Source organism: Prinia subflava, chromosome 2, assembly GCF_021018805.1.
Source record: "Prinia subflava isolate CZ2003 ecotype Zambia chromosome 2, Cam_Psub_1.2, whole genome shotgun sequence".
NCBI lineage: Eukaryota > Metazoa > Chordata > Aves > Passeriformes > Cisticolidae > Prinia > Prinia subflava.
In genome coordinates this window covers 6747010-6765610 of record NC_086248.1, presented here as the reverse complement: position 1 = coordinate 6765610, position 18601 = coordinate 6747010, and the positions used below count along the sequence as shown (strand labels likewise).

The 18601-nt window shown below is 42.4% G+C and overlaps 1 protein-coding gene and 1 non-coding gene across 4 annotated transcripts in view; both read left to right on the top strand.

Moving 5' to 3' along the window:
* The window catches only part of EVA1A (eva-1 homolog A, regulator of programmed cell death), a 203990-nt gene that overhangs the window by 116271 nt on the left and 69118 nt on the right, over window positions 1-18601 (top strand). The gene's annotated exons all lie outside the window — the stretch shown is intronic.
* TRNAC-GCA (transfer RNA cysteine (anticodon GCA)) lies at window positions 6809-6880 on the top strand. The gene has a single exon. It is a non-coding gene; the product is annotated as a tRNA-Cys (tRNA).

Sequence of the window (18601 nt, the reverse complement as noted above, 5' to 3'; positions counted from 1 at the left end):
ATGCAGACCACAGAAAAGTGGGAATAGAGGAAAATATATTCCCAAGGGCTGACAACTAATGTAAAGAGCCAAGAAACAGTTTATAGTGGGAGGGAATTTCCCCAGCTTCCCTCCTCCATGCATAAGTCACTGTGTTATGGATGCGTTGCACAGGGCCCAACGTTGATCCCTCCAGCACCAAAGTTACTCCTGGCAGGGGTTCAGAACATACAAACTCACAAAGCCCTGCAGGCAGAGCAGACCTGATGTTTTCCAGCCCCAGCTGGAAGGTGGTAGAGCCTATATTTGAAGCAGATGAAAGGGCTTGTGACTAAAGCTTAACTGGTTGTTTATAGGGCTCCTCTGATGCGTCTGTGCCATCTGCTTAGGCAGGTATCTTACCAGACCACTTCTCTGTCACCCCTTCCCACTCAGCCCCATTCAGAGAGCTACAAAATCCTCCATCTTCTTTCACCCAACCAACAAGGACATATTTGGGCTAGAAGTCTCCCTCTGCCTGGGATATGCCCTCCTGGAAGAGTGACATTCCCTGACCGTAAACAGCAATGTGTCATTGCAGGGGATGAGGCACATGCAGCATGATGTCAGAGGGTGGTGGCTGAGCCCTTCTGGGATCAGGGTCCCTTGGTGAGGTATTGTACATGCCTGTGTGTAGACAGCACTCTTCTGGTGAGTGTTGTGCCAAATTATGTCAGTCCTTGAGACAGGAGGGTCTGTACAGCTGGTTGGGGTAAACTGGGAGCTGGGGTGACCTATGGCCCCTTTTCCTTTTTAGGGCCTTTAAAAGAGGCAGCTGAAAGGTGGATGATGCCAACCAGCTGTGCCTGCCACTTCCAGGGATGGGAAGGGGATGGGCATGGAGAATTCTTGGTAAATGAGTAGAAAGGGAGGAGAGGGAGGAATGAGAGGGGCAAGTCACAGTCTTGAGACATGACATGTCTACAGTGGATGAGGCAGCTTCCCCTTGATGCCTGCAGGAAATCTGGGTCATTAGAGGGTGACAGATGCCTTAGCAGAGCTGTCTGTCCTGTGGTGATGGAAAATGTCCACCTCATGCAGCACCACTGTGCTTAGTCCACAGTTGAAATGAGCAGACTCAGAGGCAGAGGGTGGCAATGCTTAAGGGCTTTAAATGTTATTTTGGGGTAGAAGATGAAAAATGATGCAGGTAAACAACTGATTGCGAGAGGTAAGGCTTTGATTTGCAATTGAATTTGATTTTTTCCTTCATTTGTGGGAAATACTGACTGTCAGTAATCAAACATTCAGTCATGACACTTTTGAGAGACAAGGATTAGAACTGCAGACTTGGGCTCATAAGGTGAGAATTAAAGTTTCCTGTGTGATTATATGGAAACTGCAGTAAAACACACATAAAACCAAATTGTGAGTCATGTGTTTCAGATGCTGGAAAGGGAGGGATGATGGATAGCCTGTGGCAAAATCCAATGTATGTACGTGTGACTGCAAAAGATCAGAAGAAGGCATAAGCATCTGATTTAGAATACTTGTAGTACCGAGGCAGATTCGTAGCATATGTTGAGAGCTTATAGGGAACAGACCATGCAATATGTGATACCACACGCAGAGAGCCAGCACTCTGGAAACTTCCTTCTCCTGGGAAAAAGATCATGGAGCAACATTTATTTTAAAAAGGCACCCTCATGTTTTATATATTTGTGCTTTCTGTCGTGATATTTGATAGCATTGCATTTCATCACTTGGAGACAGGCTGCTTGGGAAGGCAGGTCTGGAGAGTACCTGTGCTCTGCCCAAACCCCTTTCCGTGGCTGCATGCCATAATAGTCCCTTTATGTGGCCATTGTGTGTTCTGAGAGCAAACCGTGTGTAGTTGGGTTGAACTAATGAAGTATATCCTGGGAGAGATGCACAGGAGGAGGACACCATGGATTAATAGACCCAAGGAGCTGATAGGTGAGATACTCACAAACAACAAGTCCAACCCTCCCTCCTGAGTTCAAAAAGAACTTAACATGAAACCTGTACACTTTCAAACCCCTGTGTTCTCAAATCAAAGCAGCAATGCCCTAAATAAAGCCAGTTCTAACCCTGATTCCGTACACATAACACAGGGGAGCTGGCTGTCCTCCCTGTGCCCACCCTGACAGCCCTTTTCATGAGCAGGCTGGAACACTGTGCATTCACCTCTGGCTGTGGGAAGCAGGAGCCTCTGACAGTGTCCTACCTCTTGCTGGAGTGGAGGTGACTGGTGGAGGCACGTCTCTGACCAGCCAAAAGTCTCTCATCTGTGATGACATAGAGCCTTCTGTCAACATCTCGTTCCTGCAGGATGAAATATCATTTGATTGAGGCCGGGGGAGCAACCTCCTCCTTCAGATCCATTTTCCAGCGAGCAGGGGCTGCTTTCAGGTATTGAACAGGCAGCCAAGGCCTCTTACTGCTCTTTGCTGACACCATCACTCAGCATCCTCCTGCAGCATAGCTGGGGGGAATGGGGGCCCCTCTGGCTGCTTTCCAGCCACCAACCACTGCATGTTCTCCTCCAGAGAAGTGACTCCTGTCCCAGGGAGGTGGCCTGATGCAAGGGCATTTGGAAAGAGCTGCAGCAGAACTGGGAGGAAGGGATCATTGCTGGGATAAGAATGGTGGAAAAGACTACAGGAAGGAAAATGGCAATGAAAGATGTGGTTGGCAATGGGAGAGAAATGGGAGTGATGGAAAAGGAATGAAAGAGAAAACTCTGAGAGGAGCAGTTCAATCACTTTGTAGATAATACAGGATACTTGAGCCAGGATTTCAAATTTTCTTTTCTTTCTTTTTTTTTATATTCCAGCTCTGATCTGAGTTACTGCAGAAGAATTGTTTTATTGTTCTGTGCCTGACTTTCCCTATTTATGGCCAGATAATGGCCATTAGCAAACCTATAGCAGGTGAGGGCATCTTCAGATCCAAGCCTGGAAGTGTTGACACTTGAGCATTATTGATAGACATGTGGAGACAGGCTGTCTCTGTGAATGCTTCTGCAAAAATCTTCTTGAGTCTCTTTAAATTTGGCAGCTCCTAGAGCACATGCCCCAAACCTGAAGCACCTTCACAAGGTCTGACACTGGTACTTATGCCCTTAACTTTTCTGCTAGCTCATGACAGGTTTTGCAGTGTCTGGTGTCATGAAGGGAGGGAGCAGCGGAGCTCAGAGCACACCCCTACCAACCAGCCACCCATAAGATTTGTCTGCAGTTCCAAAAGTGCAAGTGAGGTCTCTGTCTGAACTCATCCTGGAAGCCTGGACAGACCTGGGTGACCTTAAACAGGTCAGTTATTCCCTCTTTTCTTCATCTCTGCATTTTAAAAATGAAATATGAGGATATTTTGCAGAAGAGTGATAAGCAGGTAAGTAAGGTAAAGGGTAGGATGTGATGAGGTGTGTTCAGAATCCACGGAAATGCTCAAATAAAAGTTCTCCATGAAGGTGGATGCTATTATCTGCCATTCACCTTCCATTCACCTCCCTGTACTCCACCCTCGGTCACTGATTGTTAACATCACTCAGAGACTTGAAGTGATTTCAACAAATTGTCTGAGATGTGCTGCTTCTCATTTCAATTGGTCTTAGGCAAGACAACAGAAGAAAGTAATGCAGTGTCACAATGCTGATATCAAGGAAGTCACAGATGCTGATACCAAGAGACTTATTTAGTCCATTTTGATCTTTTTTGTCTTGCTTTTCTCTTCTCATCAAACAATCATTGCTGGACTCCACAGCTGTGTCTCTCTGAGATCCTCCATTAGGACTCACAGCCCAAGCCTGAAGCTCCCTAAAGAGCTGGCCATTTCAAAGATCTTCACTGTCTTCAGCTTTGTTCACATCTCTTTTCAGAACCTGAGGAGGTGATGAGGTTTTCAGACAGAGGTATGACAGATACAGTTGTGACTGTTGTGTTTGATGCAGGCTGCTGCTAGTGCTTCATTGGCCTGCACGTACAGCAGAATGTTGGAACTGGTGGTACATAGCAGGGAGCCAGAGATGTTTAATAGTCTGGTGTTCAGTTACTTAGAAGTTTCACATCTTCTGAACCATGGCAGTATTTGGCCTTCATTTTCTCCCCACTGTGCTGTCCCAGAACTGCCCTGGCCAGTTACTTATGCCAGTCTGAGTCACACGGCAGCTGGAACAAGCTTCCCTCTGCATTAGCTTTTGGAAGTGTTTGTGCTTTGAAAGGGTAGGGCCCACATAGAGGACACTTCATTTTCTCCAATTTACATCATTTTGCTGCTCAGATATTTTGTTGTTCTTTGGGGTGTGTATGTCTCCAAACTTCCAGAACTCTGTGGAAACAGCTATTTCTCAACTGGCGATGGAAATTTGTATTTATGTTTGGTGGAATGACACAAAGAAATAAAAGAGTTGTTCATGACCATGATTCCCCCCTCCACCTTTAAATCACAATAAGTTGACGATTCAGACATGAAGCTGATCCAGAATCCTGTTCTTGTGCTGAGGTGACCCCGTATCCATGGTGGAAAAAGAGTTCTGATCTGTGCAAAGAGTGTCTGTAGGAAGGACAGACAGGAACTTTTTCACATGCCAATATACCTCACTGAGCTTCCTGTGGGTGAGCTGACTTTCACCAAGTTGGGGAACATCCCTGGAGCGCCGTGAGTGGAAGTGACATATTTACCTCGCCTTGTCTCCTTTCATCCCGTTTTAGACCTCAAACTGTCTAACAGCATTAGGAGGCCCCACAGAATGAGAACTCGAAGTCAGTACTGCTGGATTTACTGAATCTCTGTTCTATCTCCTGACACTAACATTAACTGAATACATCAAGAATGGGGTGAATTTTTAGGGATGTGGGAAACAGGAAAAATCTTAGAAACGAAACTTGGAAAACCAAATCTACCTGCTATGTTTGTGATGCAATTAGTCAAGGAGCTGGCTCACACAGTTGTCTCTGAAAACCAGAAGAGTCAAATGAGAACCAGAGGACATAGGAAAATATGTTGTATTGATCTTTACAAACAAGCAGCAGTCATTAAAAGAGTTAGTAACTATCCAATAAGTTTGTTTTCTGTGTCTAGTGAAGGAGGCTAAATAAGGAAGGAAGAAGAATTTGCTGTGCCATGCATTCACATGGAGCCATATTTATATTATCTAACCCTCAAGAGCGTTACCAAAATGGAATGTAAATGATGGAAAAAGGAAGGGGTGAATTTTATCATCATGGAATACTGGAGAAAAGACTAAACAAAGTAAATCTTTAAGCAGTTAAAGCAAACCTCATCCCTGGTGAAGAAGAGTTTACTGAATTTTCTGTGTGACTCAGAGCACACTTTAGTTTTTAGTTTGATTCCTTTAGTGGCCTGTAGGAAGTATCCAGCCCCTCTACACATGTTGACTTCACATTGAAAAGGAACATGGATGACACACACATGGATTTGTCAGAAGGAAATCCAGACAAAAGTTAATCACTTAGTTTGATCCAACTGCAGGCCAAGTAGATGAAAAGAATATGGTCATTTAATCTGTGCAAACGTCTGTTCATGTACTGAGGCAATTAATATATTGTTTCACAAGGACTGATCTGAAAATTTAATTTATTTGACTGTAGATGAGGATTATAAACCAGACTGAAAACAGGCTGGAGACACCAGAAACACATGGTGATGAATAAAGGCCAAGACTTGGTGGAAGATACCTCAGGGGAACAGAAGGGAGCAAAGTCAGAATGTTTTTGTTCAAGATCTTTATTAATGGTTTGGAAGGACGGTTGGCTATGGCAGCTCATTGTGGGATGGTGCTCATTTTGAGAGAGATCATGCTTTCCAAAGCACTAGTACTAATATCCTCTGATCTGTCAAACTTTGGATCAATCAAAATCACAGCAAATGGGGCCAAAACGTTCAGTCTGGGGACCTCACCCAGAGTCCCAGTGAATGTATCTGTCTGTAGATGCTTTCTACTAAAATCTCAGTCCATGTGGTTCACCATTTAGAGCAAACAAATTCTCTTAGTTTCCATTGGGGTTCAGCCTCTCCCGTTTATTTATCTAATGTTTGTCTGACTTTGCCTACATTGGATTCTCCATACCAGAGCCTCCTGGCTGACCCCATGGACATGCTCTTTCACTGCCCTGGTATTTTAACAGGTATAGTGACTCTAGCAAGCATCTTGATACTACTAAATATTTCAGACAGAGGGCTGGTGAAGCAATAGGGACCTGTAGGATCTCTGTTTCCTTACTAAACTTACTGTTCTCCAGCCTGTTTCCAGAGGCCTGGGAATTACTCAGTGAAAGCTGAACTTCATGACTGTCCTTTGGAGAATATCACCATGGCTTTGAGACAGAGATTCAGTCCCTGGAATCACCAGGTCACTGGTACTCTGAGTGTGGGTGTTCAGCTGCCCTGTTGAGGGGAGAAGGGCATGGTGCTGGCTGAGGAAAGGCATGGGCAATGCAGCTGACCTTGCTGTGCACATCTGGGCAAAGGAGCTGCACAAGTAACCCTGTTCCATATCTGGAAAGAGGTGCAGGGAAGGAGTTAAAGGGAATACAGGCAATTTTCCCATCATTTTGCAATTTATTGGCTGGCAGTGTCCAGCTCTATTCGTAAGGTTCAGTTTTTATTCATTCATAAGACATTGTTGTGCTACCCTAGAACTCCTACACCCCTTCGTGTATCTTCTCAGGAAGCAAGGCTCAGGAAGAAGTGCAGTGAGGTTGTCTGTGCTGGACCAGTTCTGCAAGGCTGGTTAATTTTCCATGCTGTGAACTCCCTGGGGCAGGGGATGTCCTGATTTCATTTACAGGGCAGGATTGCTCAGACAGGGGGTATAGCTCAGTGGCAGAGCATTTGACTGCAGATCAAGAGGTCCCTGGTTCAACTCCAGGTGCCCCCTCAGGTTTCCTTTATATGTCAGATAATTGACAATTCTTTATTTTGAGGGTGGTGAGGAGCTGGCACACATTGTCCAGAGCAGTTGCGGATGTCCCACCTCTGGCAGTGTCCAAGGCCAGGCTGGATGGGGCTTGGAGCAACCTGGAATAGTGGAAGGTGTCCCTGCTATTGGAATGAGAGGATCTGTAGGATCCCTTCCAACCCAAACAATTCTATGACTTTATGATTTTTTGTCGTTTTCTGGAAACACACGCAGTGCTTAGACACTGAGTAGGAAGATTGAGATTATGAGGGAAATTAAAGCATGACCAACCAAAGGGACAAGCCACAGCCAAAAAACAAGTGAAGATGGAGAGGAGTGAGTGTTGATGGAGAGAAGGAGTGAGTGTTAACCACAGGAGCACATTTATTTCAGCCCCTGCAAGAATCTCCATTTTCTCTCCATAGTCTTCTGGTTTGGGTACAGATACCACAAACTGTGGCAACCTTAGGGTCACAAATGCAAAATTTCCCTCTTCTTTTACAGTGCTTGGCGGAAGTAAACATTCCTCACATATTCCTGTGCTTAAGTGAACATTGGTTTGGCTCTTGAGTGGGAGGGATGACTAAGAACTAAGAATTAATTGCTTGATTCATTCTCTGATTATTCTTTACAAGTATTAGAAAAGGTGTTATTATCTGCTGAAAGATCATTATTTTAATTGTGCTTTGATAAGAACAGAAAACAAGGGAATCAGTTACTCAGTGTGGACCATTAGTAGTGTATTAAAGAAAAATGCAGAATCCTATGAAACTTTTCCCAAAGATGACATTTATTAGGTTGTAAAATAACCTCCCACAAAAGCATTTGAAGCCCTGTCACTTAACTGGTAAATTACTGAGGCCAAGAGGCCATAAGACCTCCCCAAATTAATTGCTGTTTGAACTGGAGTGAAACTTAAAAAAAAATGGTTTGATGATTCCCAATGACTGCCAGTATCCCACTACCCTTGCAAAATTGTCAAAGAAACTGGATTTATGTCTACTCTGAATGTCTAGATTTAACTTCTATCTACTGGCCACTATGAGATCTTTTAAGGTTGAAGAAACTTTGTTAGCTAATTCCAGTTCTCTCTTTGGATACTTATAGTCTGTGATTAAGAAACCTCTCAGCCTTTTCTTTGTAAAATTAAAGAGGTAAATCTTCCCATGAAGATTTCTGGGGAAATCTCTTTCTCCAGAATGAGATTTCCCAATTCTTTATTAATTCTTGTGTCTTTTCCCTCAATTATTTTTACTTCAGTACCTGCAGCCTCTAAATTAGGCTCTGAATGGCAGCAGCAGTTGCACCAACGCCAGGTTGGGTTGTTACATAATTTCTTCGCTTCTTTTACTTGGTATTACATCTCCAGTACATGCATTAGGCTGCTGGAGATATCTGTGTAACACCACTTAGATTCTGTCACTTTCTAGGCTTTTTCCAGTTTGCTTCTGGCCTCCTTTCTCATGCCTGAAAAGCAAGTTCTCCACTGTTGGATCTGACATTCAGGACTTTACTGAAATTCACACTGTTGGCTTGTGTGCAGTTCACTGAATTCCTCTTGGGATTGTTTTGCTTTATTGTCCTCTGTATTCCATGACACTTCCCAAAATTCCACAAACTTACTACATAATAGTTTAACCTTTTCTTCCGTGTCAGCAATAAAAACATTAAATAGCAAAGGGTAAGCCAACATCTGTAGGGGGCTGAAAGTTCACTCACTGAGTGAACATTTGCTGTTTACTATTTAATTTGGAAAGGTATCAGCTGGTCTCCAATTAATCTACACTGTACTATGTTTATTTTAAACCAGCCAAGTATATTACTCAATAATTCAAATTTGGTGCTCTTCAAAAGCCCATTACCTCAATGCTATTACTTTTATCAGCCTCATTTGTAGGTTCATCAAAACACGAGACTGGATTAATTAATAAGACTCCTTTTCCATTACACGTTGGTAATGTATATGAATTATTTATTTGTTGAGCCCTGTCAGAGATGTTCTGTGATTTTGCCCATGACTGATGTGCAGACAAGCCCATGATGATAGGCCTAATTACCCCTTAATTTGTGTGGTGTATGGAGAGCATCCACTTATTTATCTCCTCCTAAAATCATCCTGAAGTTTCAGGAAAGCATTGTGTTGCAGGGAGCTGGACACATACATAACAAGCAGCTACTGGATTTCACTAAGGAATTTTAATTTTTAATACTATTCTAAATGTGTCTGTTGGCTTTTATTATTGTATCATGCTCCCTTCTGAGTAGCTGTTTGCATACAGAGTCTCTTGGGTATGTTCTTCTTGAGAAAAGAGACAGGAGCAATCTTTGGAAAGATCACCTGGCCTGGTCTGAACCCAACTATGTTATTTTCCATTCTTTTCCTGCACCCATCAGAGGAGCATGGGAACATCTTCTGGTAGTGCATTAGGCAAAATCATCATACATCTTTCACTATTGTTTTTATAATCTCTCCTCTGGGGAAGAGTGTTTGAAGTGCAGCGTATTGTTTTCTTAGTACTTTAAGGCAGTTTGACTTTTGTGAAATGCTTATCTCTTACATATTTTAGAATCACAGCATCATTAAGGTTGGAAAAGACTTTTCAGATCATTAAGTCCAACCATTAACCCAGCACTGCCAAGCCCACCACTAAACCATGTCCCTCAAAGCCACATCTACACATCTTAAATATCTCCAGGGATGGAGACTCCACCGCTGCCCTGGGCAGCCTCTTCCAGTGCTTGACAACCCTTTCAGTGAAGACATTTTTCCTAATATTCAATTTAAACCTCCACTGGTGCAACTTGAAGCCATTTCCTCTTGTCCTGTCACTTGTTACCTGGGAGAAGAGACTCATCCCCAGCTTGCTACAACCTCCTTTCAAGTACCTCTGCCTTTACCTCATTCTTTGGCATTATGTTTTCCTCTGCTTCCAGTAAAGGATGGAGATTCTCAACCCTTCTTCGGTTGGTAATGTATTTATAGAAACATATTTTATTGTATTTTTACAGCAGTAGCTGCACTTTTATTTCACATAAGAGATGCAAAAGAATTGAACCATGCACCTTTAGTGAAAGGGAATGGGACTTGAAGTAGTCTGCAGTTCCTCAAGGAATAAGTTCCACCATTTTGATGAGACCCTTTTTTCTTTTCCCATTGATCCAGAGAATCATAGTTGCTAACCATTGTCTTCTTCTGGTTCCTGATTATGTCTTGGAGACCTCCTAAGTGCAGACAACAAAGATACAGGCACAGAATTCCAGAGTTCTTCAAGAAACTGGAACAGTCAGGGGAGGAGAGATTTGCTGTGCCGTGATATTCTCAGCTGGATGAGTTTCTTGTACCAAATATCTCTGTGCCCATACCTGTCCCATAGTTACATCCATCTCTCCAGCCTGACAGGACAGACATTACCCAAAAAAAGCAGAGAATGGGAGTTTAGCATCAGCATCGCCTGTCAGCTCCACTGCTGCCTGTTGGAAGGAAACTTTCCTTCTCTGAGGCACTGGGGATTTCAGGTGGAAATGGTAGAGTGGCATAAATTAGGAAGGGGGAATATTTGATTCGGGAGTCTAATCTCACAGTCTGGAACATGTTGGCAAAGCTGAATTCTGGGTATTCAGATGGGCCAATGATTAATGTCTAAAACCCAGGAAGAGCTGTGTTATAAATAGAGAGATCTGTGTTATTTCTCACAGAATATGACTGTGCTTCTTTGCAATGGCCAGTTTTGATACATACTGGAGTTACTGAGAAGGGTTTGCTGTCTCATAACAAGCTGGGGCAAAATTTATAGGCTTCAGAGAGGTCAGATAGATTTTCTTTTATTTGTCCTGTAGTTTGTTGTTGTTTATTTTTTTCTGACAGCTGGCTTACGTGGTAAGCCCCTTGCTTAAATTCATCACCTTCCTGAGGGTAAAATACAACGCTGAGATATTGAAAATAATTAAAACTTAACATGACATGATTATAGGCATCTAACTAAATTCCTTAAGATCAGCACTTCCCTAAGTTTCCTGTTTTTGAAACCCTTTTTGGGACCACAGTACAGTTTTCCTTTTCACATCCGGGTCTGTGATCATTTCCAGTTTGGGACTCAGAATCCATCCTGGTTTGAGAACCTGTGTTCCTGCCCTGTAGGGAGTAAACGCTGTCCTTGCTGAGCCCCTTGGGCCACTGCCTGCACTTTCATGGGATGCCCTGTTTCTCTGTGCTCTATAACCTCTATTAAAAATGAGAAAGCATCAGCAGTACAATGCAAGAGTGAGGAAAGATTTAATCACTCCTCTGTCTGTTCCTACCTTTTCAATTTTCAAGAACAGGATCCTTAATCTCACGTTTTCTTGTATAGCACATGGGACACACTCATGGGTTAGTATTTACTGGATGGATATGGATTTGGATTTGGGAACAGATCTTTGAATCAAGATCGTGGAGAATTTTGCAGGTTCCCCAGTGAGTTTTGCACCTTGATTTAAATAACTGTTCATTAAAAATTTATGTCACTTTCAACTTAATGCAGCAAAGATGGTGTTGGTATCTGTGGTACAAATTGACTGAAAATCCATCCTGCTATTAATAAATGGTGTCTGCAAACAGAGAGGCATTTTACTGTTCTTCAAAATTTGCCTGCTTTTGGCTGTGCTGTGGAAAAATAATGCCTGCTGGAGTGTTTCTGCCTCTGCCTGTCTTCTGATTGTGACCTGACATGAACTTGTTTATGTAATGCTCCCTAGCAGCAGTGCTGCTGCTGGAGACAGGGCTGTTCCTGTGACCAGAGGTAGCTCCATATCCAATTTTAAAGGTTTTTCAAGCTATTCAACTTAACAAATGCAGTGTTGGGAAGGAGAAGGTTTCCTCCTGGGCATATCACTGGCACTGGAAGCCAGGAGTGTTTTATCTCCAACTCCTGTGTCAGGTGAGCTTGCTGAGAAGGACTGTGTTTGTTCTTTTGTCTTGTTCTCTGTTGCCAAAGACTCCTCATTTTCATGTGTTGCAGTCCCTCCTCTCCAGCAGATAAGGGTGAGTATCACAGTGAGGTGACTCCTGTTTGATAGGTGTCACCATGTGGATTGGGAAGTTTGGTGCCTTAGCTCAGGATGGTGGAGTTTCAGTCAGTTGCCTTCACAGGAACACTGCTACAGCAGTCCAAGGCTCTGTGGCTGACATTTCATGGCTTTGGTGTCATCATCTCTGCAGGGGTCAGTCCCAATGTGACATAATAAACAACAATATTTCGTTTCAGGCCTGGAAATTTCTTCATCATTTATGATGTTTATGGAAGTCATAATTTCTTTAATGTAGTACAAGTCTAACATATGCAAGGAATAGACACCCTCCAGATGTGCTTCCAGGCCTAAATCCAGGTCTAGAAATCCATACCATGCTTCATCCAAGAACAATGGGAAGAGGATACCTCTTTATTTCTTTGAGCTGCCTCCACATTTCAAGAGCAGAGGCTTTGCAGGATGAAACTGTAATTTAAGGATATTCCTTTGCTGATTGCAAGCACTCAGCTCTTTGAATTTTAAGAATTAAGTGCTCTTGGGTTGAAAATGATGAGTCTCAGCTGAAGTCTATTTTAAAATAATCTGCTGGTGATCAGCTGTCTATGGCCAGACATCTGGCAAGAATCATGTGGCAAGAATCAGATCTGTAAGTCCAGCATACCCCCCTGCGAGGAGTTAGATTGCTCCAGTGGAGTGTGTTCCCTGGGACTGGAATTCTGAGTCATTTCCATGCCACAGACTTATGCATCCATACACAGCAGACCTCAGACCGCAACACTGGGCACCAAGTATTCTGCTTGGTTTTCTAAGCTGCTAAAGATTATTTATAGGGCTTTCCCCCCACTTCTTTTCTTTCAGAATTGTCTTTTGTTCTTAGTTTTCTCTCTTCTCCACTCCACTTTGTATATGGGTGAAATGACACATCTCAGCTAAGAATTTATGTTCACATGTACTTGTCTCCTGTTAATGCTCATGATGGCTTAGAAAGCCTGAAGGGATATTCTGTAATTTACTGTCCATTCATGTGTGTTTTCAGTACTCCCCATTAAACAGCAACATGCAGAAATGTTGGCAAGAACAGAGTAACAGAAATGCCGTCCCCACTATTCCATGGAGTACAAAACAGGCATTACAGGGATAAATTTGCCTTATTTTATTCAGGGACATCTAATCACTTCAAAGGCTGTCCCTCTGACTGCCCAGTTTTTCTATTTCCCTGTGAGCATCTGCAACATGGAATTGGGAGTGTTTGGGCAGATGGTGCCAGAGACACCTCAGCTGTCATCCCAGCTAGGGAAGCTCTGTGAAGTGCCATGAAACTCGACTATATCCCTAGTTTATATTCCTAGAGAATACAGAATACAGTACGGTATGGACGGTTTGGGATGGCTCCACACAGAGTAAGACTGATATCTTGTCTTGGTTTGGAAAGTTTGTCTGTGTGGGAAGGCTCCCTTGGAATGGAGAATATAAACCCCCTCCCTCCGATTTATTTTAATTTTGAAATTAAGGGGCTGTCAGGCAAAGATATGGGAATAGGAATAACAGTTCTTTACAAGGAAAATTAAAATAAGAATGCAGTAGTACAAAAAAATCCACTGACAGAGTCAGAATTCAACCTGACACCCTGTTGGTCAGGGTGTTTGTAGCAGTCCAATTAAATGGTGGCTGCAGTCCTCCTGGGGTGACAGATGTGTTTCTGTTGAAGCAATGATCCTGTAGAAGGGTGAAGGTTTTCTCTGAAGGTCCAGTGGTGATGAGATGGGTCTGGTTTGCCTCTGGGAAATCCAGTGGAAACAGGCTGCTCTGGTGTTCCAAATCTCAGGTTGTATCCAGGTAGGAATGGTTGGCTCCTCCCCCTGGGTAGAGCATCTCCCAGTGGGATGATGTGACATTACCAGTCATGCTGTGAGACTCAATGGCCCATTAACAGAAGATATCCCCTGGAGGAGGATGGGTTGTGGACAAGATAAACACTGCCCCACCTGTGGGGTGGGGGTTAATTGCCATTTAACAGATGGCAATAGAATACATAATTCTGGTTACATCTTGCATTGCAACCTAAGACACACCCACAGAACCTTCAAGCTGATGTGCCTCTGGATGGGGTCCATCGGTTCAACAGATGATGTCCCTGGCATAATTTCACTGCATCTGGACCCAGCTGGAGCATCTCCCAACCAAGTGCTGTCCTGCAGCATGACTTCACAAAACTCAGTAGGGCGTTAGCTAGGAGATCTCTCTGTGTTGTGGCATAAACCAAATAAAAGCTGCAGGGCAGCATCCAGATTTGCATTTCATTTGGGAGCATTCCCAAAGGCATTCAGTATACTTCAGTCCTTTCTTTCCCAAATGTCTGTTATACCTCTGGCTCTCCTGGTTTAAGGCAAATTTTGCCTTATCGACAAGTTACCTCATCTTAATAACCTTTTATTTTGAATTTGCAGTGCATAAGCATGGCTTTGGTTTGCTGCAGATGGCCAGAGCTGTACTCACTGGTAGAAAGCAGGGAATGGAACTGATTCATCAGTAATAGCATCTCAAATGCATTTACTTATTTCTTAAGTGCCCTGCGAAATGCTTTCCTTGAAAACCACAAACTGTGACACACGTGGATTGATTGATGGTGGTTTTTGCTGAATATAGAAACCAACAACTCTGTATCTAGAGTGACTGGAGGCATGGAGACCTTGCTGACACTTCTGTGATATAGGATCATTCAAGCAGGATAAGGTCATACCAGAAAACTTGCAGGAATCTCAAAGCAGGATCTGACAAACCTTGCAAGATCAAAACCATCAGTGTTCTGCATGGATTCTCCTTTCCAGCCTCTGGAGTGTATTTCCTCAAAAAGAGGTTAAAGGAAGAAAGATACTTTAAAGTTTGTCTTTGTAAATGAAACTATAATTGATGGAAAATTAAAGCAATTGATGCAATATAAACCTCCTGGTAACTGGAGAAGGTGCTACAGAGGCTTCCTAGCAGTTATACATCAAGAAACATTCTTAATCTCTTAGATAATGTCAAAAAGGAATGACATTTATTATCTACAAGTCCTCACAAGCTGAGGATGCAGTTTATAAAACTGTATTTGGCTTCCCCTCCTTTTCTTCCTTTATTGTAATCCTTCACCATGGATCATTTTACATCCAAACTCACCTTCATCTGTTATCATACTTCGGTGATTTATCGGCATCACAAAGTGCTGATTAATAAGGCTGGAAGGACATCCATCAGAAGAACTAAGAATGTGTGATCATTTCCTCTCAGGCTCTCATTAGCTGTGGCTGTCCTTCTGGGAGTTTTATCTTTGCCTTTCTATTTCCAGACTAAAGCACATGAGGCTTAAAAATAATATCCTACGATTAATCTTTTGTTTTTCTTGTCTTTTAAAACCTTTGGTCAAGATGGAATATGATCTCCATGCTGTCAGCTGAAATAAGTAGAAACAACCCACACTGTACAAATACACTCTTAATGAATGAGCAGGCAAGTCAGAATAATAGATGGCTTGATTCAGCCTCCTTCATTCAAGATGGAAAATATAAAGCTCTACAGATAATCCTATGATAATATAAAATATTTGTGGGGTAGATAGGAATTACACTCAACAGTGTCCTTTCCAAAAGAGCTTCCTTTTTCTTTATGTTGCTTTGGTTTAAAATGAAATGAGTTGTGGTGAAATACCCCTCTGGTATTTTCAGGTTGCTGTGCTAAGTGAAGTGGGAAAGGTTTTGTTTCAGAATTTCTATACTAAGCTCTCTTTTTAATGAGACACTCCTAGGTTAAAAATACCTCCTGAAAGCAACTTCCCACGTCTTTCCTACATTAGTGACAGATTGGAGAAGAAAATGTGGAGTACGCCTGAAAGTGATAAGTTGAGGTTAGAGGTCTAGCCAAAGTCAAGTGCTAGGGAGTTTCAGCTGTAGAGAGCTGATGCTTTGAATTATAATCAAGTGATTAATGTTTCTAATGTAAGTGGGTTTGGGAGTTATGAGGACTTGCAGCAACAGCTTGGATAAGAATGGTGAAACCTGCTTTTAGAGTTATTTTATTTATAGCACATTCATTAGGTCTGGCAAAATGGACAACGTGCTTATGTGGTTAATGATAAATCCATATGAGGACTAAACTAGTCAGCTGACTTATGAGAAAGCCATTTGTAGGTCAGATTTTTCTGGAGAGACAGACTTGAGAGACAATTCCTATCTGTTTGGGGGTGGGGGGAGTGGGGAGAGGGGAGAAGAAGAAAACAGATTTCTCCTTTTGTAAAATACATAGGATGTAAATGTTACAGATGTTCATTAATTTTTAAAGGTCATTTGCCCCTGAAGTTTATGTAGCTGCCTTCATAAATACCAAAAATAGCATGGGAAGGAGCAGACATGCATGGAAAGGTATACAAATATTTTTTTATACAATAGCAGATAATCCAAAGTGAACATATGAAAACTGCAAAAGCCAGAAAAAAATACATCTCTGAGGCATTGTAATTTTTCTTGTGGGATTCAAACAATCTAGAATGAAATGAAAGGTACTGAAGGAAAAAAAACCCCTTATATAAGACTATTCCTTCTGCTTGAATTCACCACTCCTTAATCCTGCTGCTGTAAGCAGTTTAAGGTACTGTTTCAAACAGAAATGGTTTCCCCAGGTGAGAGTATAGTTAATAAACCCAGTATTTTGGCACATGGTTCATGCTGTGGTTTTAATTATAGGTCTGCCAAAAGGATAAAAAAAGATTGGTTCCCCTCCTCTGTCCTTAACCAGGGTTGTGCAGGTCCTTCAGCCACACTGGTTTCTGCCAGAGACCATGATGCCATTTGGACTGAAAAAGACCTCAATGGAAATAAAAGAAAGACAAATAAGTAAAAAGAAAACCCTTATAAATTCCCTTTCTGTAGCAGCCAAATGCATGTGTGTTATTTCACCCTAGAATCTCAACAGTTGCATGATGCACATCCTCACAAATAAACAGGCAAAACCTGTCCATTTGCAACAAGCCATTTCCCTTCCTCTGCTCTTATTTCTAGGTGGAAATGGAAATGTCATGCTCATTTTCAAGGAAGCAAGTTGCCAAGTGAATACTCTCAAATGTGTTCCCCTACCTCTACTGGGTGTTGCTGCAGGTGCTGTTTGTGAATGAGCTCAGATTATCAGAACACACTTTCAGAAAAGCTGACTGATTATAGTGAGTATTTTTAGCGAGAGAAAATGGCACCTAGTGCAGAGATGTTTAATTATATATATGTGTGTGTATATATGTACAACAAAAATAAGTTCAGGAAGCTCTTTCATATTAATTCTCTTTGAAAAGTCATTTACTACTATCAGGATGGTCAGTTAATAAAAGACATGGTGGTTTTCCCTCTCCCTTGACACCTTGTAATCCAGAGGGGGTCTCTGCTAGGAAGATGTACTTCAGTGCCACAGAGCATCTGGGGCTCCAGTGGTAACTGCATGAAAACTTAATGGCTTAATCAGAGTTTGCCTCATTTAGAGGCTACACAAGATGACTTGCTTCTGACATCAAAAGTTGTGACAGCACCATCATAAGATTTATTTTGTACATATGAAATAATCTGTGCTTTGGTCTGACAGGCAAACACATATCTTATTTTTGACCTCCTTGGTAGACATGGAAAATTAGGTGCAGAGATTGAAATAATTAGCTGGGCAAGTAATCCCTGGATCAGGAGGGTCAGCACCAGAGGGGTTCATCTCATCTGTGTTAAACTGTGTTTGGATAAAACAAATTATCTTCCACAAGGGCCAGCCTCTATTTACTAGAGAGGGACAGTACAGATATTTAGCTCAGATCTACCCTTGAGCTGGCTAAGCAGAGTGCAGATACATCCCACCCCAGGGATTAAAACACTGTTTTTTTGAATGACAAGCAAGGGCCAAGCTCTAGGAATAGATACAAAGTACTCCTTACTTTGGAGAGTTTACAGACAAAACCCAGTGTCTGAAGTACAAGAAATAAGAATATTAAAGCTGTGTGGAAAAGTCAGACTCCCAGGGCAAGCCTGTGTTTACTCAAGGCTTCGGGATGAAGAAAAAGTCTTGTGGGTCTTTTGGGTAACTTAACATTCTGAAATTAGCTATCTTTAGTTTTTTGTTTTAGTTAATTAAACAGCATCGGGGCCCTGCCACTGGAAAACTTTTATGATGTTAAATGTTATCATGGTTCCTGTTTATCCCAGGGTGGGGTGCCAAGTCTCTGGCATAGCTTGAAGAGTAGCATGACCCAGAGACTGTTCCCAACAAATGGTCTGCATGAGGCCATTCTCTTTTGGAGGTTAAGGGCATTTAGCCTCCAGTGTTCATGGGGCTGTGCCTGCTGGCCCTGGGACCAAAGACCAGCCTGACCCTGTTCAGTTAATCTCTTCCTCTTCTCATTTTATTGTTTAACCTCTTCACAATCAGAACCATGGGGAAGCAGCTATGGTGTGCTGGGCTTGATACAGGGCTAGCCTTACTTTGAAAAAATGTGGTGCTATCTAATTCCCTTCTGCTGTTCTCTCTAATCTGTAAAGACCTCACAAATCTGATTTTGGCCTGGTTACCCTAATCTGCATCGTGGGCTGCCCAATTCACTGACTTCAATGGGCCACATTGGACTTTATCAGGATTTGGAGCTGATACTTGGTTTTTTTGAGCTGGTTGAGCAAACAGATCTGCAAGATCTCT